General features: G+C 42.4%; 1 protein-coding gene across 2 annotated transcripts in view; it reads left to right on the plus strand.

Moving 5' to 3' along the window:
* Positions 1–320: 320 nt before the first annotated feature.
* The window catches only part of srrm3 (serine/arginine repetitive matrix 3), a 71,975-nt gene continuing 49,673 nt past the window's right edge, over positions 321–22,622 (plus strand). For both annotated transcript variants that reach the window (XM_051400318.1, XM_051400319.1), the window contains exon 1: positions 321–506. The gene's annotated coding sequence lies outside the window, so the exon portion shown is untranslated. The remainder of the gene's footprint in view (positions 507–22,622) is intronic.

Here is a 22,622-nt window from a genome sequence, read left to right on the forward strand (position 1 = left end):
AACCTGAAGCTAAATGGAATTCAGCCATCATTAACTGAATCATTAAACATAGTGCTTTCCCACTGTGACGTGTCAATATATCCTCCGTGAAAGAAAACTTTTTGACTTCCAAATGATGATATAAAAAGTGAACTGTGGTCCATAAGGCACAGAAACACTGGGGGACTCACCCCGCTAGGTGACGCTATTCCAATGCTCTTGACTCAAAGTCTCCCCGGTCGGCAGACGCTCCTCCGGTCCGACAGAGGGCGCTGTGCTGCGGGCGGGGCCGGAGAGGCGCAGTGTGGGTTATTGTTCCCGGAGCTCCTCGGTGCGCTGTCCACTTCAGCACCACAAGCCGAGCAGAGGCAGCGGGCTAGCTAACGCTGAAGAGGAGGGACTGAAGACACGGCTCCACATCAGCACCAGCACCGACCCGAGTCCCGAATACAGAAAATACTGAAATACACCCACCGATATCCGCCAGACCCGCCGACAACAAACGAGGCAAACGACTGCAGAAAAAGGTAAGAGTTTCCGAAGAAGCTCAAATAGGATCAAGTTGGTGGAGGCAGGGATAATAACGGGCATCACTGAAGAAGAACAAGCTCCCCTTCCCTTTCCTGGTTCATAAATACTGTATGGCTGTATTAAGGCGGTGTTTACATTAGCTTCTTGCTCTGTTTGCGCCTCATAAATTCATCCGTTCAGAGAGAAAGAGGCACCGTTCAGTCCTAACGGGCTGTACGGAGACCGTGTTGTGGCTGGGGAGCCTCTCCTCGCCTTGCAGATGGTGGTGTTTTGTAACTCGTCGATTTCCGTTGCTGCTGTCTCTCTTTCTGTCCCTCCGTCCAGGCTGCGGGACATTTCACATCCCCGTCACCGCTCTGGTTCTGTTGCCATTTTTGTGTGCGCTTAAAACCGCCTCCACTCCGGTTTACACACCGTGGTCATCTGCGGGATTATAAGGCTGACATAGTGAATGTGTTTGCATGCCCAGCCTTGTCTAAAAGATGCGGATGTTAGTCGTATGAAATAGGATTTTCTAAAATAAGCAGAAATTTGAACCGAGTTTGGTTCACAGATGATCATGAGCTGGATACTTTCCTCATTTGCAGTGATGGTTGTGAGTAGTTTGCAAATAGACAAAGACTGAGGAGTTATTTGCTCATTTACTGTACAATCTAGTGAAAAGGCTGTTTTATTCTTCTTTAAAATTAGACCACACTATACACTCACTGTGCCTGTTTTTAATGACCCCAAAGAGCTGATGTTCTATTTCTAATGGAGGCAGTTGACAGGATTGGCTCTGTGTCATTTTATTCCCAATGTGTGAATGCTCTCATCCACCTCTGGTGGGTTAAAGTGTCAGGTCTCATGAGCAGCCACGCTGTAAATTGTTCCCAAAACTGTGCTCTGAGGGAGTGTTGTCTTGTTACAGCTTCTGGTTAATTTGAAACTTGGATCTTAACAGAGGGAGAGAGAGAGAGAGAGAGAGAGAGAGAGAGAGAGCAGATGTTTTAGGTATTAATGGAGTTTTTTAAACATGTAGGTCACATTTTAAAGATGAGTCGGAATGAGCTCGATGTAGCTCTTTTGCTTTGGCTGCAGTGTTTCTAGGCTATGTAAGGATTCCTTGTATATCCCGATGTAACAAATAAAACAAAAAGCAAAATGTAACTTTGTATTTGAATATTGTCGAAATAGTGACGTGGAAAAAGATAAAAAAGATAGACAGTAAAGTGTTTTATTTATTTTCAATAGAGAGGACCTCCATGCTTGTGACTAGCTCTGGGCTGTCTCCTCATACTTGGAATATTATCTTGTGAAACACAATATTGATACTAGAGCTGAAACAATTACTCGATTAATGCATTAGTGGATTTACAGGAAAATGAATCGGCCTCCAATTTGACAACAACAATCAGATGTTTGAGTCATTTTTTAAATTAAAAATGCCAAACATATGGGGCATCGGAGGCTGGGTCCCTGCTGCAGCAGCTGTGGGTTCGAGTCCGACCTGTGGCCCTTTGCTTTGTCATCCACCCTCTCTCCCCCTTTCCTGTCAACCATCAGCTGTCCTATCAAATAAAGGCAAAAAAGACCCCCAATATATATATATATATATATATATATATATATATATATATATAAATATATATATATATATATAATATAAAAAGTTTCCAGCTTTTCAAATGTGAGGATTTGCTGTTTTTCCTGTTTTATATAGAAACTAAACATGAACTAAATATTTTGGACTGTTGGTCGGAGAACACAGACTATTTGAAGATGTCGCCTTGGGTTTTGGGAAATTGTAACGGACATTTCTTTTAATTTACGGACATGTATAAGCTGAACGATTAATTAATAGAGAAAACAATCAGCAGATTGATTGTTAATGAAAATAATCATTAGTTGCAGCCCCTGACCAATGACAGAAACTCACAATCTATCATGCTGCTGCGAATTACATTAGGATACACAGCTGTGTGACTAAATTCACAAATGCCCACTGCAGACCATGCCGACATAGCAAATGAGTGTTTGGCTCAGTCCTCGTGAACACCCCTGGAATCAGTAATCAGCTCTCGGTTTGTGACACGCTGCTCGGTTAAAAAGGAAAAGTCAGCATGAGCTGTGTGAGTGACAGCACAGTGACAGTGCTGACCAAATCCTCAGCTGCATGGGACTTTGAGCACCACTGTGCTGGTCTGGCCAAAACCAGAATACTGAGTGTATCTTGGAAAGCGGTCTTCCATTTTGTCACTGGCGAGATAGGTCCAGGTGAGGTAAGAGGCTGATAGAGGGATTAGCTTGTATTAGGATGTGGCTGCTCATAGAGGTGTGAGAGAAGTGTCAGTCACTCTCGCTCTATCTTCCTCCGCCATCTGTCCCTCAGCCTCTTTCTCCCGCAAAACATCTGTCTCCTGCTCGCTCTACATTCACATTGTTCCTAGATGAACAGCGATACCCCCCTCCCACCACAAACACCACCACCACCACCACCACTCTGCAGCATCTCAGTGGCTCTCCTCGCTGTCCGTCCTCGCCACATGCAGCCTCTGTCGGTGCATAATTCCCTGCGCCCCCCTGTCCTCTCATCCCGCCGGCAGACACGCACTGCTCCTCCTCCTGTCCTACTTCCATCTTCTTCAGCACTCCTGAAGGGCGAAGCTGCTGTTGGTGAGGCCTATCACACAAGTACCATTTACCAAGTGTCGAAGCACAATAGCTGCACATTGCCTCATGATGTGATCTGATGGTGAACGCACACACAAGTACTGCATTGTGAGAGCACGTATTGCTTATTGATAGAAAGCAATGCCAAATAGACTCACAGGAAAAAGGAAAACATGACTTTCTGATTCTCCTTGAGTCTGTACTTGAGTTGGCGGGGCGACTGTAGCGTAGCTGGGCTGTATGGTTTCCCTGCAGGTGGTAACTCCTTCATGTTTTATTTAAAAGGCTGTGTTCCTGTCTCAAATCCAAATAGACTTATAGAGAGTGCTTCCAGCTAAAGTTTTGCAGCTGTATCATCCTTTTAAGGAATTAGTGTTTTATTTTGGCGGTTTTTGAAGCAAACTTATCACAGTGATCAGAGTGACAGACTGAACAAGACCTTGCACCACCAGTGGGAAATTAGACCCCCTCAACATTCATTAAAATCTTGTTTGAGACATTTCATTCAATTTGTCAAATTATATTATATTGTTTTGTTTTGACCTGTCACACTATTTTGTTGCACTGTATTTATATTTCCTTATTTAGTCACAGTGCACTCATGATAGATGGTGGCTATATTGCTTATTATGGCTATATTTAAATCATATCTCTGAAAGCAAATGATGTGTTATTAACTAAGACATTCTCAGCGAGTTACATTAAGGAAGTAAACATTTATAATATTTCATTAAGAATTGGGTTGAGGAAGTCAAACACTTTGTTCAACTAGATTATTGACATCTTTATACATCTTTTTACTTACTATAGCTTCAAGGATAAGTTCCTAGTTTTTAAGTCTGTCAGGAGTCAGGAGCCAGTATGAATATTCTAACATTCCTCCTGTTCATAATGGCTGGGAACAGATTCCCTCCTATTGAGGACAAAATCTACAAATCTGCATAAAACTGAATTCCAAAGTTGATTTAAAGGCTGCTAATGAGGCTGCAGCAGTCTGTTAGACAAATCACGTGGGTGTTATGGTGTTGTACTATTATGGTTTTAATTGTACAAAAAGGTGGAATTTAGGACTAAAAAGACTGTAACTTTGGAAGATCACCCACTTTATTTGCTTCATATCATAGTAGTTTCAGATAGCTTTGGCATCATTTCTTGCGCAGAAGGAGGACTGAATTTAGTCAATGCAAACAAAACCTGTTTTGGTGTACACACTGTATGTGCGCCCAGCTACTCTTTCAGTTGTCAGACAACAATAAAGCCAATAACAAGTACAGGCATCAAAATAATTCATACAAACAGGTTGACACAATCATTGCAATTTAATTAAAAAGGATTTTACAATTTCACCTCCTCCTGGAGAGATCCTGATGCTGTAACCTCCAACCATTTTGTGCTTGAAGAGTTATCAGCAGCTGCTATAAGACCATGGTGTTATACAGATTGATACCCAGCACACTCTACACTGGCTGCGGCCCTCGAGAGGCTGTTATGAGCTATGTGCTGTTGTTGTGGGGTGTTGTTGCCATCATCAGATCCTGCAGCAGCCCACTCACAGGCAGAATGCAGCACCTTCCTATCTTCCATTAAGGTTACCTGAGATGAATTATCCCCGCAAGAAAATCCCCCACCCCTCCGGCTTTGCAGCGGGGGCCTGTGTCACAGTGCTCACGCTGACAAAATAGCACACCACTCTACCCATGTTAGAGCGCATCCATTTTTAATCCTCCTCCTTTGAGTAACACACAATCAGGTACTCTCTCCCCGTCTGGCTGATGCCTCTTGGAGTTTGCTTTTGATGTTTTATTCCATTTCTCACACGCATCATCATGTGTGGGTTTTTTTTATACATTTCCAATGCTTGGTGAAGCAAGACTCAACTCACTATGGGATGTGGGAAATGTTGTTCCATTCTGAATCCCTGTGACTCTATGGTGACACAACAGGTACAGTGTTGCCATGGATTCAGCGACTTGGCTGTGGGCCACCCTTTTTTAGCCCGTATTTGTTTAGAGTTTGGAATTCTAGCACCATTAAAAGTATGCCAAGTTAGTATCAGCAGCTCCTTTTCGCAGCGAGATCTTGGCTGTACTGAGAACTATCACTGGATTGCTTTGATACACTGAAGAAAACAAACGTGATGGTTCTTAGACAAGTTCTGGAGTTAAAAGAGGCATCATTTTTCTCTGATTTCTGATCCGTTTTATGGATGATTTTACAACATCGGACATAATGATATCCCTAAAGTAAAGTCACACTGAATCTAAAAATATGTGTCTTTGTGTTCAGATTCGACTGAGTCATGGCTGCGATAAGGAGTGCCGTCCTTTACACAAACAGTAACGTAGTAAATTAGTTAGACTTGAATTTCTTCTGAGCTTTGTGTCACAGCTGCTGCAACTGCAACTGCTGTCAATAATGGTGAGTGTCCGCAATCAGTGGACCAAACTACAATAACTAACTTCCAGTTGTTTGTACAACACTGACATGCCCCCATCCCTTTTACCTCACAGTGTCTTCGTCTCATCCCTCCCTCAGTGCCCCCCTTCAACCCCTGCTATAGAGAATGACTCATCTTGATAACCAAATCAGACTGTGAATCTCTTGTATGGGGGATAAAGATGCCAAGATGAGCCTCAGCTCGTCTGTTCCGAGTCCTTCCTCCTCTCACGTCCTCTTGAAATCACACTTGACATTCATAGGCAATTAAGTTTTGTCTTTCGGTAGTTTGGATTTGGATTCTGTACGTCTGTAATGCAACTTGAAGTTCGAGGTCAGCCTCCCACAGTGGAAAGCATTTAAGCAACTTGGAAGATCAAGAGAACGCCTGCCTCATCTCCTGATCAAAGGGAGCTTAGCCCTAGATTCATCCTCATCAAGAAGCAGAAAAACATTAGATAAAATTTAGATCAAGGACTAAAAAACTGAATAATTCAGCCCAACTTTTTTTGTAGGGGCTGTTTCTAATGAACTTTGTCCTTTGCAACTGATAATTGTTAAATAAGAGAATGTTTTATTAATTAGTTCCCCTCAGATCTATTATTACTAGATTAAATATTATGCATTCAAATCAGTGCATTCTTTCCTGCCAGGCCGATGTGTTTTCTGTGGAGTTTGCGTTCATCTGCATGTCGCCGTGTGTGTGCTTTGGCAAGAGATGTGCGATAAAACAGGCACATGAAACTGCATTATTGAAGTCAATACAGTCATGAGTAACCGCCGCGCTCTTTTTGAGTCGGGCCCCTTTTGAAGCTGTCACCCAGTTACTGCTCAAAGGGCACTGTTTGACTGCTTGTTAGCCATCTTTGGGCACTCTGTGTATGTATGTGTGTGTGTGTGTGTTTGTGTGTGTGTGTGTGTGTATGTGTGTGTGTGTGTGTGTGTGTGTGTGTGTGTGTGTGTGTGTGTGTGTGTGTGTGTGTGTGTGTGTGTGTGTGGGGTACTGTCCCCTAGGGATCCCCTTCCTCTATCCCACTGACTTCAGAGCTGCTTTGAAGTTCTTCCTCAGAGGAGAGGTGATGGGGAGGGGGGGGGACTGAGACAAAGAGGGGTGGAGGGAGGAGGGAGAACAGTGAAAATGCTACATTTTATCACTGCACTCACTCTGCTCATCACTGAGCCTTCTCCCCTCGTAATCTGAGAATGACGTCATAGGCCGCATGGTGTTTTTTGTATCGGACAGAGAGAGAGAGAGAGAGAGAGAGAGAGAGAGAGAGAGAGAGAGAGAGAGAGGTGAGTCGGGGGAGCGCTGTGTTAGGAATTTACAGCATATTAGGGTGGTCATGTAGCTGCTCTGGGTCAGCTCATGAATAATGGAGGGGATCAGTGTCTAGTTCCATCAGGTGATCCCGGTGTACTTTTCAGGAGCGCCGTTTGTGTTTATGTGTGTGTGGGTGTGAGGGTGAGAAGAATGGAGAGAGGCGCAGTGAGAGCAGCTGCTGCGGCCAACCCACCCTCAACACAAAACCATCTGCCGCGCTGACTCCAGAGAGCCAGCACACACACACACACACACACACACACACACACACACACACACACACACACACACACACACACCATCTATCTATCTATCTATCTATCTATCTATCTATCTATCTATCTATCTATCTATTTTTTAAATTAAGCATGTGTAAAATAAAAATAGAATTGAGTTACTTTTTAGAGAGGTTCCGATACCAATACCGCAATATATCAGAAATCCCTCCGATACGGCCTAAAATATGAGGTATCAGTGCACCACTTCATTTATTAGCCCCTGTTACTTCCCAGCATTGTCCCGTTTGCCATTCTTTTTTCCCAGGATGGCGAAGTCATGACCCGTCCTACCTGGTTTTACCTGAGCCAGGCCATACAACAACGATAGCAATCATACAGGCTTAGCAGTATACACAGTCATATACACTATGTCTCCAAACTCTGAAGCATCTATGCGCGAGGTAAAAACCTGCACTGCTCAGCAGCACTTTATGATGGCTACGTTCCAAATGTTTGAGTAATTTGAACAAACAGATGCTGCACACTTTAACGATTGTGATTAATGTCCCTTGTATGATGTGTTCTGTTTGGCCTTCTACTGCAGATCACATTTTCCCTCGAGATAAAGTTTGAACTGAACCAAAAGTTAAGGTATCAGAATCGGTATCAGGAAGGAAAAAATCAACAATATTTTATATAAAGGGTCTGGAAAACAGCGCTCCAAATTTTGCTATACTGTAGATGGAAAAGAAATATAAGCTCATTAACCTCCAATGTGCGAAAACCGTCGAAATTAATGACTGAACTACATTTTAATTAAGACGTTTCCTTTATCCAAAATTGACAAAAGACATGAAATTTAAATCAACACCCCAAAGCCAAACTTGAGCTGTGCAGCGCTGCAGCCAGAGATCTACACACAGACGCACACACAATCACCAAACACACATAAATGCCTTATTAATGATGATGCTTTAGCACAAACACACACACACATATGCAGTGACGGCAGGTGTTTATCGTGCAGGAAATGATTGTTTTTGTGTCTCAGTATTCCTTAGAGAGCCTCCCGAATCCTATTGTGGCGATAGATACTGTAGATAAAGCAAAAGAGTGAGTGGGAGAACTGATCCTCTCAGCAGCCCATCCAGAGCTGTCATAATCCTGAGTGGGTGAGGTGGTGGAGAGGATCGGGCAAAGATAAGATGCTGACTCAGGGAGCAGCTCTCACATGAGGAAATGAGACAGAACCTCAATAATGGCTTGTTTGGCCAATTACTAACCTCCCTCTCTCACCCACTAAAAACAGTATTTACAAGGGTAAACTAATGTAATCCCCTGCTAGCCTCTGCTTGCAGTTTTGTGGTCTATGTAAATGATGTTGGATCTTATTTATTTGGATCACGCACTGTCTTTTAAATAAACAGCTTTTTAATTGCTCTGGATAAACAGTATTGTCAGTGGGTGCGTGTAATGAGTGACAATGGTTCATCATGAGTGAAACCAGCAGACAAAATGTCATCAGTGCTGAGCTGCACCGCGTGGCAGTATTCCATTTATTCACCCCGGAGAGATGGGGAAAAGGCCAAGGACGCAGAGGAATAAAAGCAGGAAGAGGTGATGCTGCGAGCAAAAACTGTGCTAAAAGACGAATACAGGCTCTGACCTTTATCATCTTTTCTTTGCGGAGCATACTGGGAATTCATATCAGCCTCGCCTGCTGCAGTCGTCGCACTGCCTTCCCCTATTTAGAGCGAGCCAGACCTAAAATAACAGTTTGTTCCCTTTATCCTCGGCTCGGAGCCGGCGTACTGACGGATGCGTCTAGCAGATTGACCTCGGTGTGAAGTCTATACCTGCGCTTGGTTTTGTGTTACACTGTTATTTCCGTCTTTGTGTGTTATTGTCAGAATGTGTGTTCAGTTCACTCCTCCCTGTCAGAGAGAGTCATACAGCCGGTATGGGGGAGGGGTGAATCAATCATGCTCTCTTTCTGTGATTATGTAAAATTGTGTGTGTGTGTGTGTGTGTGTGTGTGTGTGTGTGTGTGTGTGTGTGTGTGTTGTGTGTATGTGTGTGTGTTCATGCAGTAGTTGACGAATGTCTCTCAGCTCACTGTGCGTATGCCTGTGTGTGTCTGATTGAATGAACATCCATCTGAAGCCCCATAGTTAGACGATTCTGAGCTTCATGACCAAATGTCTGCTGGTAAATAATAAATAACCTCTTTAACAGAAAGACCTGAGTACCAGCGTGTGTATTATTTCCCAGCTCCAGCAGCTTGAGTTTTACTTCACCCTTTGATTGCTGTAATAACCTGGATTACTGGCCACTTAACACCACCTGGACACTTTATTTTTTAATTTTTTTTGTCGCACAAAGAGGTATTAGGAATAACAAGTAACAAACACATATGCACATACATAAATGTTAATGTGTCGAGCAGAGGCAGTCATGTGGGGATTACACTGCGACCTAGTATTAAAAGGCCAGCATTATGATCATATATTTTATTGAAAAGTGAACTAATGATGCATGTTTATGGTTGTGCAGTGAAGACTGAGTATCAGTTTCCCTGTGGAGAGTGAAATCAGAGTACAGAAGTTGTGGACAGGGCCACTAACCAGGGTCTGTTTCAGATTTCTAAGAACTACAGGTACAAGAATGCTCTAAGAAGCACAGAAGTCTATGATGGTTATGAGGAATAAGACACATTCATCAGGCAACTTACTCCAACAGTAAAGTGTACGGATGATCAGATGATCACATTATTAAACACATGTATGAACTGAGTAGGAATAGCCAATCAGAGGCAAGAATTCACCTTAAATCCGCCCCATTGTTCAGTCATTAAAAAAAAGATTACCTTTTGCTAAGTAATATTTTTTTCCACAAAAATATATGTAATTGTAATTTTATTTGTGTGAAATCGTTTGTAATGGAAACAAAAACTGAAACTCTCTCTCAATAACTGTTGGATGGATTTCCATTTAAAAAGATTTGACTGTTGGTTTCCTGACAGTGAATCCTGATGACTTCTATCTACTTTACCTCTAGTGCTACCAGCAGGTTTTGTGTTGTCATGGTATTTGGGCTTTAAGGTAAATTGCAATAACCAGAGGAGTTAAAAATGTAACCATCAGGTCACATTTTTAATTTGCACTTTACTTTGTTTAATGACCAACTACCTGCAAAGCCGTATGACATTCCCATCAGCTGTAGCCATACTATGTGTTAAGGGCTAATTAGTACATGTTAGCACGATAACACACTAAACTAAGTCGGTTAACATGTCACTGTGTTAGCATTGTCACTGTAAACATGTTAGCGTGCAGGATGAATTAATGCTGTGACTCTACAGATGCTAGAAAGGAAAAAATAACAAAAATGAGATGAGCCAGTGTTACTGTAGTATTGTATATTGTTGTTGAGTTTTCACACCAGCTTGATAGTGCTGTTTTTCCAAAAGCAGCAATTGGGTCCTTTAAATAACGAGGCTCCCCACTGCGTGTGGATACTCATATAGTACACCAGCTGATTTTACCAGCAACAAACACAAAAGCAGGCACGAGTTAAATTGGGCAAACAACATGTCAGTCACAATAGATACACACAGAGAGAAAGCAGCACAGAAATGTCATCCATAACATGTACTTTGAGTCAATACAACAGGCAGACACTGAGAGAGCCTAACATGGCTGTACCCCTCAAACAGCAGGGTAGCCTGTGTGTATCTATGGTAACTACTCTCGTCTGAGAGAGAGTTTACAGGTATATGGACACGGATAGTGGATAGTGAATTATTTAGAAGCTCTATCAGACAGTGTGTCTGCCAGACCCAGCCCCAGACTGTGAATTCAAACCTGATATTGGACTGCAAGGAGGGGGAGAGATATTAGGTGGCAGGCAGTCCCCGCCGACCCCTTTATCTTTCTCCTGCCTGACTGACCTTTTTTTGAGACTAAGCAGTATGAACAGATCAGTGTAAAGTTGCCTGCAGTGTTTTAGTCTGAATGTTGTAAATAAGGTTATAATTGAATGTTGTTTGTAGTTTAACACAGAATACGGCATTGTGGTTAAAGGCTTTTCCTTCCCTCTGCATGAATGCGTTGCATGGACGTTTGTTGGCTGTGTGTATTGGGACGCAGTGTGGCTAGTTGAGGGTAATGATGTCAGCTGCATTGTGGGTATTTTGCAGACATGTGAAAGCGTCTGTGCTGTTGAGTGGTACAGGGTGAAGTAACACATTAAGTCTGTCAATAGAGGACATCCTCTTAACATCTCATACTGTCACCTCCTTTTATGTCTCCAAAACCTCTGTCACCACTTTGATCAAGCAACCACAAGCAATTACTCAGACTAATTGTATCCAATCTACAGAATGAAAGCGGTGGCAGCATGGGAGGCCGCTTCATTAAGACCCCTGAAAGAAAAATTGTTGCCGCCATGGGCAAGATTCTGTCCCGATTACCTTTCACTGCATTTTAGAAGTGTTGTTAGTGCTGGACTCCATTCCATTTATTGACCCCTATAGTTACTTTACAGGTTAAGATACATAAAAAAACATATGATTAGCTTATAAAATACAACATTTTGTTTTTTCATCTCCCATTAATCATCTCATGACATCTTGCAAATTTATCCGTGACCATTTAGAGGAGGCTCAATCCCTAGGTTGGGAACCACTGGACTGAACTACTTTATTATATATAATTAGCTCCACCTCGACCACCTACAACAGTAAATGTGTTGATGCATTAGTATTACCAATCTGGCAATGTTAAATACAAAAAACATTTCAGTAGCAGGGGCTGTTTTTGTACAGAACGAGTGCTTTTACTTTTATTAAAGGTAACATTATAATTATATAATTGTAACATTTATTTCAGTAAAACTTTGAATGAGGGACTTTTATTTAAATAGTCAGTTTAGATTGTTACTTTAGCACTTAAATAAATTATCTGTATACTTTTTCCACCCCTGACAAATATTTACTTGTATATTTTTATTGATTGATGGATGGATTTTATTTATTTAAGTGCCCTGCACTATTCTATACGGAATCAATAGATATTGATACTGTTTGTCATTCTTTAATTATCGAGACTGTATTGTATATTAGACATTTCTTGTGATATCTGGTTTGATACTGGAATATGCAGAGAAGTTGGTTGCTTCCTCTCTTCAGTGTTAAAATCCAAACCTGCACCAGAACCTGTATTTAATGTGGGCAGCTGCTGTTTGAAGCGGAATCTCAGCTGGTCTATCGTCATTCACTTTTGTTTTTTTTTTGCTTTCCCATGTGTGCTCATAACCAAAGTAAAGTAAAGTAATTGTGCTGTTTCAACTTGGCACTTTTTTCTGTTGTAGTTATTGGCTTTAAAAGCTGTAAAACAACAACAATTGAATGCCTTATATTAGCAGACTAAAAACAATTACATTTAGTTGCTGAATCAATTTTTCTTTCCATTCCCAGTTACTACCTGTCCAAAGTATTTATTGTCGTCTTTTAGGGAGCTATGGTGGAGGTTCTTCCTGCGGGAATTCAATAATGTATCGTTCATTTTACAATTTTATTATTCATTCTTTACTAGCAGACTCATCAAGACTTCCAAAATGTTCCTGAGACTTTTAGTGGCGCTCAGTTGAGTCATGTTATTTTTTTATTTATTTTTTTATATAAAATAGGAGGTACAGTAGCCAGCAGTTGTTTGATGGATGGTATTACTGTAATTTCCAGTCGTGATTCAAAAGTTATATGCAGTTCTTAAATTATCTAAATCATTTTAGGAATAGCAGGGGGTAGGGATGTCCAGATTAAGTGTTTTTAGCCCCTTCTGACTCATTTAATACTAAGTGTGGGTACCCAGTCGTAATCCAGTACTTGTGTTTCTTTCCTTGATAAAACAGTTTGCAGTGCGTCAGTACATTACAGTTATTAAAATCAATCCAATGTACATGCTTGACAACTGTATAGCTTTGCATTGCATTAAGAAGCTGTTCCTTGGTGGGTGGGGGTGGGGAGGTTGTATACACAATAAGGTATAAAATAACAAACCTTCCAATAAACCAACGAATAAAGCTCAATATAACCGATACGGATCATTTAAAAAGAAAAAAACCTAGATCAGCATGAATACCAATCATTGAGATCGGATCAGGACACCCCTGGGGGGGGGCTTGTAACAGGTTTATTGTCTCACTGTTTGAATTCCTGCTATTTTCTCCTCTATTATACACAAACGCTGTCACTGCTGCTCCTTTATAGTGATTCTTTTGGTACTATGCCACTATCAAAGTTTCCCAACCTTGATTTAGTAAGCAATTTAAACTTCTGCAATCAATAGAATTTGCACTTCAGTCATAAGTGAAATTATGCAATTTCCAGTGCCTTATGCTAATAAGGCTGATTAAACTAGATGAAATCAGTTTTGTGGCTGCAGCAACAGCAGAAATCCTTTCTGCATTGTAAAAGTAGAAGTCTGAGAAAACAGTTCAGCTTTATCTACATGCATATACACATTAGACTCGAGAACACAATGCAAAAAGAATAGAGTACTCATAATAAGCAAGCCAACCAAAGACAATAATATAAAGAGCCTGCAGTTCAGTTAAGACAAAAACACACGCACAGTAAAACAGAGCTGTTCTGGGAGCTCAGCAAGGCCAAACACCAGCAGCGGGCTGTAGCAATTCACACAACAGAGAGCCACTGAGCATTTATGGACCCTGGCTGCCAATTTCTTTTTGGGAGAATGTTTGGCTTCATTGCTCTCCATGGACCTTTACTGGGAGAATTAGAAATGGGTATGTTGTCTGAGGCAGACGCAGAGGTATGAGGTGAGAGGATGTGGAGGCACTGCACTCCTCTGAGGCCGACGCTCCACCCTTGTTAAGTTACACAGGCTGTGATAGCGGGCAGGGGCTTCAGCGAGAAGATGGAGATAAAGTGGGACATTTTACTATTGCTATTGTGTTTGAGTCAGAGCATTTGTCGTTGGCAATTCAGCACTGCTATTTACCACAGGGACCCACTTATATTAACCAATCTGATAAAAGAGACGCACTGACAGCCTTTCTATCTCTGAGGCTCCCAGTGGCCATAAAAAAGCTTTTGTTGACTCACATTTTCAATGGGCGTTATTGTGAAGACCGGCCTTCTTAGCAAAAGGAAGTTACATGCTTTACAGCCTTCTTACATCAGCACAGTAGACCTTATATGCTGGTTGATATAATTGTTTTAGCAGGGAGAATGTGCGGCCAGTCTCATCTCCTTAGAAGACTCAGAGTTCAGGAATTCGCGAGGAAGATCAGAAAGAAATATAAATGTGTCTCTTAGAGAGGAAAGATTTTTAAGCTATTAATAATTACTTTGCTAGTTAGATATATCTCCATTGATTTTATGTCAACAGCAGTCTAATTGGCAGAGAGGGTGTGGTGTGAATGAGTGTCAGCTGAAAATCTGTTCAAACATGAGATGTTAGGAAGCACTTTAACTTTTTGTTCCTCTTAAAGCACATCCAGCATGTTTTACAAAAGAACAAACTTCAACAACAAATGCAGCAACCACTGTGTGCATTACGTTCTGTTCTACTGTGCAAGTCCACTCTACTTTTAGTGGAGAACTGTGTACTGTGTTTTTTTCAGGTGACCCAGGCCTCCTCCAGAGCTGTGCTACAGGAAAAGTGTCTGACCTTTTCTCGCACAGTAAAGGCAAGTGGCCCGTTGGTGCCATGCTGGGGCAGAATAAATGTCACCACCAAAACTGATTTTTTTGTCCGGTTCCACAATAGGGCATGTCCATTTGCAGCCCTCTAACACGCATACGTACCGGCCTTAAAAAAGCAGACATGAAGTGCACAAATTGGAATCTTTAGATTTTCCAGAGACGTATGGAGAGGGCTAGAGCTCGGCCCTTATCTGATGATGCGTCCTCTTCTGCACATCTGAATCTGACTCTCATCTGTATTCTATCCTCAGTCCTCCAACCTCATTGATTAACCCCACAGTGTAGAGCAGACCCTTTGCTGGGTTTAAAGGAGTCAGCTGTCAGGGGAAATTTCATGCCCAATGCCTTTTCCATTAGGGAGAAACAGGAGAATCTACCTCCTTGGGGGCATGCCGCTAAAAGTTGTGGGCCATGAATCCTATAAGTTCCTTTAAAGCTGAACCTTATGAATCAGAAAGTGTGCGAGCTCATACAGCTCACTAAAGACAGATAGAAAGTAGTGCAAAGTTATATACTCAACCTATCTGCAGCTCAGTAATGAATATAGAGTTCAAGGAGTTCAAGAACTCATTGGTCCCTGGCCCTCTAGCTTTAGCAGCTGTGCAGTTGTTTAAGGGCAAGGGTTTGTGAGGATGTTGGCCATTTATTCAGTGGCAACAAATATGATTAGCAACAGAAAAAGGGAGTGTGGGAGATGCACAGGATTAGAGTGAGTGAGTAAGGAAAGAAATGGATCTGTGATCTAGTTACCTTCAGGGTAAGTGTGTTAGAATCTGACAGTGAATTTCTGTTCGTGCTGCAGGTTGGCTGAGATGGCGGAAACTGAGCCACAGCTCTGATTGGCTGATGATACGCCTGTCTTCTTGCTTCACTACCATCCTCTTACCAGCACTCTGACTTCTTGCAGAGAGTTAGATGAGAAGATCGATACCACTCACGAGTCTGCACCATGAATATGAAGCTGGAGGCAGCAGCCAGGTTAACTTAGCTTAACACAAAGACTTTAAATAATGTAAAAGAGCTAGCCTGCTCTGTCCAAGAGTAACAAAATTACCTCTAAAGCTCACTCAATTAACATATTATATGGTTTGTTTAATCCGTCCAGAAACCGAAGTGTAAATGTGACCATTCGGGGTGGTTATGTGTCAGACTATTTCTTGGCTCAGAGATGTTGCCAGGAAACCAGCAGAGATTCCAGGAAGTTACTTCCCCCAGCCAACAGTCTGGCACATAATCCCCCGTAAAATGGCGAACTGCTTTTACACTTTATTTTTTGAACGGATTAAACAAATGAGATATATCAGTAATTGAGCTTTAGAGGTTCTGGTAGGTGGAAGGTTTGTTACCATTCAGCAGAATCAGGCTAGATGTTTCCTCCTGATTCCAGTCATTGTGCTAAACTGAGCTGTAGCCTCATATTTAGGGTGGTGAGTGGTATCAATCTTCTCATCTAACTCTCTGTCAGAAAGTGGATAAGTGCAAAAAAAACGTTTGCTTTAAGTTGCTTTTATTGTCTACCTCAGTCTGCAAGGAAAAGGAAACTCACATGAGATTAATACTGCAAAAGAAGCAGCATGTATCTCTCTTACAAAATGTGTGTCAGCTTTCAGAGTAACTGCAGTAAATTGATGTCATCTGCTTGTCAGTTCTTTCTCAAATACATTACACAAGTGACATAGACTTGAAGATAGGCCATCATTTATTGACACTAGTGCAGAGAAGTGCTGAGTTGAGATAGAGGATCTTCAACATGATAGCTTCACAGCCAGGGAGCAGAAATGACCGGAGCAACCCCCTGTGATGCTGGATTGGAAATGGGGCTCCAGGAAACACACAGGGAGAGAGAGAACGATTTAGATTCATACAGCAGCCTACGTAGGTGTACAGCACACACTGGGCCCATTTTCTATCTGTACAATATGTACAGTAACTCGCTGACAGCTGTAGTAAGCAGCCACAACTGACAGGAGTTTGACGATTTGAGTTGTGGCTCCCACAGCGTGAACAGAAATGAAAAATACTCTTATTTTAAGTTTTTATATTTTGAATTTTTTAGTGTAAAGAAAATCCATAAAATTAACTTAATGAATCTAAAATCTCTGACTGATGATTTGACCCAAAAATACAATTTTGAGGAAACTAAATTCAGATTTCTAATTTTCTATTATTTATTTTTCTCATGAAAAAGCCAACTGATAAATGTAAAAAAAACAAAAAAGTAAACCGTGTCTGCTCTTATTTACTACTTGCAGAAAATCATAGTGATTAACTGCAGTGTGGACTGTGTTTTCTAACTTAAAGATCGTACATTTAGAGCCTCTGCGTAGTGTTTGAGATGTTGTAACGGCCGACTGGGGCAATTTTTCTAAGCAAGCAAGAAGAGCAGGAGAGACCGAGGCTCAGTGGGGACTTAAGCCAGAGTGCTGGGCAGGAAACAGATGGCATTGGTGGAGGGAGTGGGGGCGGGTGGTGTGCACAGACACACACAGACACAGTGCCTGGCCAGAGGATATTACAGCAAGCCTGGACACACTCATCCTCTGTCCCCTGCCTCCCAGGGGATTAATAAGCCCATCATGGCCGCTGCTGCCCATATGGGGAGCCACAGAGGGGATGTGACACTGAGGGGGTGATACTGTAACTGGTTAGCCATTTTGTCTTCTACTGCCTCACTTTGACTCCGTAATGTCTGGGGACCACGTTGTTGTTGCAGATGTTTCACTTTGTCTAGTGATAGAGGGCGGAAGAGAGTCAGACAAAGGTGAGGGCTCTGACTCGGCCCACTGAGAGCATTTAAAAGACTTCAGGTGTTCATCATTTAGGTTATTTTTATACCAGGAGAGCCAAACATGAGGTCAGGATTATGATTGGCATAAAACCACAGGGGGGCACCTCATATGTGGTGTATTCCTCTAACCTGGCCTCCACAGCCGCACATGTTACCCGCCACCTTGACTGCAATGGCTTCCTAACAAAGGCTGGAGCATTCTGTGTAGCTGCCACTATGTCGGTATCGACTTTGTCTGGAGCCATATTGGTGTTGGTGACATTTTCTTGTATTCTCACATCACCTCTGGTGCGGCTGAAGGCACTGTCTAACCTTTGAGGCGCCAAGTGGTGGACCACTGGAAGAGCAGCAGCCAACTCCCCTGACCTTTATGAGTGCTTTCACAATGCTCACCCACCGCCGCCCCCACCTCTACCCAACCCTCTCTCCAGCCAAGTCTGCTGGCTGCTTTAGACCCCGGTGTCTAGTGCTGACAAGCTGGATCTGCTGCTGCCCTCGGCTCCCCAGAGAGCTGGCTGGCTTCTGCCGCCTGTCTCTGGGTGTAGACTTGCAGACAAGGGTGGCAAGGGAGAGCAGACAGTGCAACCTGACTTCCAGACAGTGAGGATGGATAGTTTTACTGCAGATAGGCCAGGGACTCCTCTCTGCTGGGCTAGCCTCTGTGTGAGTGTGGAGCAAAATTTTCTCAAACAAATGGGAAAATGTAGTTTCTTCCGTGTCTCAACCACGTTTTACCGGCCATAAATTCATTGCATTGTCATAAAATCATGATTTTCTGTGTGAATCACAGTTTTTGTATCATCACAGTGTAAACAATGTTACATGTGTATGTGGTCGGCGCTTTTGTTATTCAGCTCAAATGTCAGAGTAGGCTTAGATGAAGGTGACCTCCAGTGACTGCCATCACCGCAGGAATGAATAGGAAATCCACAATAATAATAAATGCAGTCTGCTACATGAATGCACTTCCTGCTGGTGTTAATAGCTTCATTAGGCCATAATTGAGTGATTAAAATGCATTATGATTTTCCTAGAAAAGCCCATTTTCTAACCCCACTTTCTAACCCCACTTCACTTTCCATGCATAAAAAAAGGTCTTAATGTTATTCAAATCACTTCCTTGGAGTAAAAGTTGGCTCATTTCAGGATGGCTATTCACTTTTCCTTACTGATCAGCTCAGTGCATGCACAGAAGTGATCCACAACTGCTTCACTTCCCAATCTGTGTATGAATATACAAACTGTTGTTTGTACAGAGACTGAGGGATTATAGCAGGATGCCTCCTCTGAAAGGTGCCTTAATCCTGCTCCCAGCTTGCAGATTAGAAGCCCCTGCTTTTTGAAGATTTTACTCAATATCAACTCCTTCCCCAGGCATGTAAACACATTTCTACACTGATTAGTCCAGAAACATTGCTTTGGACCCCCAAAATATACAGCCCTCATGAGATATTGAAGGCATTACTGCATTCATGTATGCGTGTATCGTCTCTTGCGGCAGTGCGGTGGAGCCTGTGTTAATGCTTGAATATCTGCCGCTTCACAGCCCACCAGCACGTTAGGCCTCTCTGGCAGATGGCCGGAGGAGATGTGAAATCCGAGCAGGCAGAGAGAGGTGGGATGTCCGTTGTGGCATTATGGTTTGTCTCATGTTATCTCCCTTTTGCCATGACCCAGGCTCGTCACGCATGGCCGCCAGTACGGCAGCGCTGTGGATTGAGATGTAAAAGAAGAAGGGGGTTAGGAGCAACACAGTGGTCGAGGGAGGAGTGACTGATCTCACCTTGACAGTTTAGGGGAAACTGCTAAAATACATATTTTTTTATTTCATCTCTCCAACACTCAGGGTCGACGGATGTACGCACGTGTGCACACACACGCCTTCGTGCTTCACTGCAGGGCAGCGAGGTGTGTGAGGACCTGATGACAGATGGTAATCATGACTGTCAGTAACATGTCTGTCAGCGTGTCCTCATCTCCACCTCTCTCCTCTTCTGATGGAGGCCTGTTTTTCTCTCTGTGATCTTACAATATGTGGGGATATACTGGAGGTCACAGAAGATCAGAAATGATAAGGGTCTATTGTCTCAGCCCTCCATCATTCGCAATCAGTTATTGTTTGACATCCTCTCCCAGTCCTTCTGTAGCGCAGTCTTCTACAGTTTCTGCTTTCATTTAGTCAATATCTGTAACAGATTAATCTTGTCCTTGTCTGTGTCTGTCTGTTTGGTCCGTAGTTTTTGTCTGCGCAAGCAGGTCAAATATTAAGCTTTGCATTTTCAGCAGAAGCCATTACTGAGAAATCCTGTCAAAACAAGGCTTTTTGCAGGTTGACCTTGATTTGGTGGAAGCTATCTGTCCTCTAGCGTTGGTTAATCACTGCGTGCCTCCTTACTATGGAGAGAATGCTTCCTTATCGTGACAGGCAGTGGACCTGTCAGTGATTGTGAGCAGGAAAAGTGAGGCCCAGAAATATCGGGAAAAATGACAAAACCTTTCCTAATCACTCTCCTGTGGTGCAGCATCAGAAAGCGTTCCTGATCTGTCAGCAATCTGTGGTGCGGTCCCACTGGACGCCCTCCATCCCCCATCTCCACACATACAGAGTGGAAATACACACTGCGAATGCAGAGAGGGAAGAAGGCGGCGTGCACAATCCTGCTCCTCTGCTGTGAATGAACTGCTCATATGAGAGGGCAGAAGGTAGATGAAGAGAGGTATATCTGTGTGTGTGTGTGTGTGTGTGTGTGTGTGTGTGTGTGTGTGTGTGTCTTATCTTGGCGGGGAGAAGGGCAGTGTATGACAGGTGACGCAGTGTACTACCTCTAAAAAAGCCTCCCCCAGTGACACTTGTTCTCTCTCATATCTGTGTCTGGTCTATTATTGTTGTGGAAGCCAGCGTCAGGCAGCGGCAGGGCGTGAGCCTGGATATCACCAGCCGACATCTCTAATTGGAACATTCATGCAAATTATACCCGTGTTTATTCTTATAGATGATAACATCCACAGGCAGCCAGCCGTGAAATAGAAACCTTTATGCTTCAAGGTCAAGCTGGCCATCTCCAGAGAATTTCAATGGACAGGTTAGACCCTGTTGTCTATCACAAGCACTTGACCAGTGCACAGGCAAACCCTGCTTATTCGGCACTGAGGAACTGCCACTACAATAATAGAAAAAATAACCACATGTACTGGACAAGCATTTTTACCATCATCATCAAACAACCACAATCAAATAAATTATAGTTGCAGCCACATTCAAGCAGACTCCTCATGGTTTTGAGAGGCACACAGTGCAGAACAGCCTTTAATGGATTGACATTTTGCCCTGTGTCTTTTTTTCCTCCTTGAAGATGGAATGAAGCCTCCGCCGTGTGCTCGATTTATAAAAGCGCTACTGTCTAAATTAATTTCAAATGGAATGTTGGGGTTGCCTTGGAGACACGCTGAGACAGAAGCCAGCCATTGTAACTCACCTGAGCTGTCACAGGAAAGGCCGCCTCTGCATTTTAAGAAATGAAATAGTAATTTCACTGTGGGTTGCAGTGAAGAGGGTGAATAATAAAGGGAAATAGTTAGGATTTGTCATTGCCATTGATTTGTCAAAGCCGTGTGTGTGTAGAGCTCCTGCTGTACAAAAGAGGGTTACACAAACAGTCATAAAATACAAAATGGAATGTCACTGGTAATCACATGTATTTAATAAGCCCTGAAAAGTTATTTTCTCAATTGGCTTTTTACTTTGGGTGATGGGTTCCTACATCAACAGGATATCTAACAAAGTTAAATCAGTTTTGGTTATTTCAGATGAGAGATTTTCAGTTTTTCTATTCTTATTCCTATGTTCTTCTTACTGGTTTGAAGTGGGCGGGTCTCTGTTAGAAAAGGGTGATGTCACATAATTTCTGTGCATCATCAGGATGGCAGTTGGTGGATTGTTTGCTCACTGTTTTATCAGTCAGGGCTGCACCTAAAGATTATTTTCATTATTGATTTATCTGCCCATTATTTTCATGATGAATTGTTTGGTCTATGAAAAATCTAAAAACTGTGAAAAATGTCAATCCCAACTTCCCAGTGCCCAAACATCAGTTGTTTTGTTTGGCCAACAGTCCAAAACCCGGAAAGAATATATTTACTGAAATGTAAGACAAGAAAGAAGCAGCAAATCCTCCTATTTAAGAACTGGAAGCATCACATATTTGGCGTATTTGCTTAAAAAAAATACTTTTTAACAACAAATCAAATAGTGTGTAACATCTATCTAGGATGTATTAGCAGAAAGGGAATACAATATTCATGTTTTCATTAGTGTGTAATCATCTGAATATAGGAATTGTGTTTTTTGTTACCTTAGAATGAATCAATGGCCACATGCATTAGCAGCAAAAACACACCTCAAACCTAAAGCTGTGTTGAATGCATTTGACACCGGTCAGCAGAAATGTTAAGGACACACATTTTGTAGTTAAGAGCTAAAAGTTGCAAACACGTGTGGTTCTTTAGAAAGATAAACAAAGTAATTTGGGCCACACTTGTCCAATGTGCTGATCAAGGAGGTCTGCCTAATGAATCATATAGCCCTCGTTCTAATTACCTTATTGTTGCTGTGTTCTTTCTCATTGCTGTACTTAAGCTCACTACTCTCTCAGGCTTTTCTGCTAAAAAAAACAAAACAAAAACGTCCGTCTAATTAAGAGGAAATGCGAGATCAGCTTGTTAAACCCAAACCTGCGCGCTGTCCTTTTACAGTAGCTTGTTGATGTTCCAGATGTCACAGTGCCGTTGCAGCCTTACCTAGACTTGCTGAGCGTCCTCGTGTGTGTAGCTGTATCCATCTTACTGGCGTGTCTTACTGTTATCTCATTAACTAGCTATCGAGGCAGCGCCACTAGCGCTTCGCATGTCGGGTTTAGCTCTGACCAGCCATTGGTTCATTTAAAGGCCATTGTGTAAACTGCTCCTGTC

The sequence above is a fragment of the Dicentrarchus labrax genome, unplaced genomic scaffold, assembly GCF_905237075.1.
Source record: "Dicentrarchus labrax unplaced genomic scaffold, dlabrax2021, whole genome shotgun sequence".
NCBI classification, from domain to species: Eukaryota; Metazoa; Chordata; class Actinopteri; family Moronidae; genus Dicentrarchus; species Dicentrarchus labrax.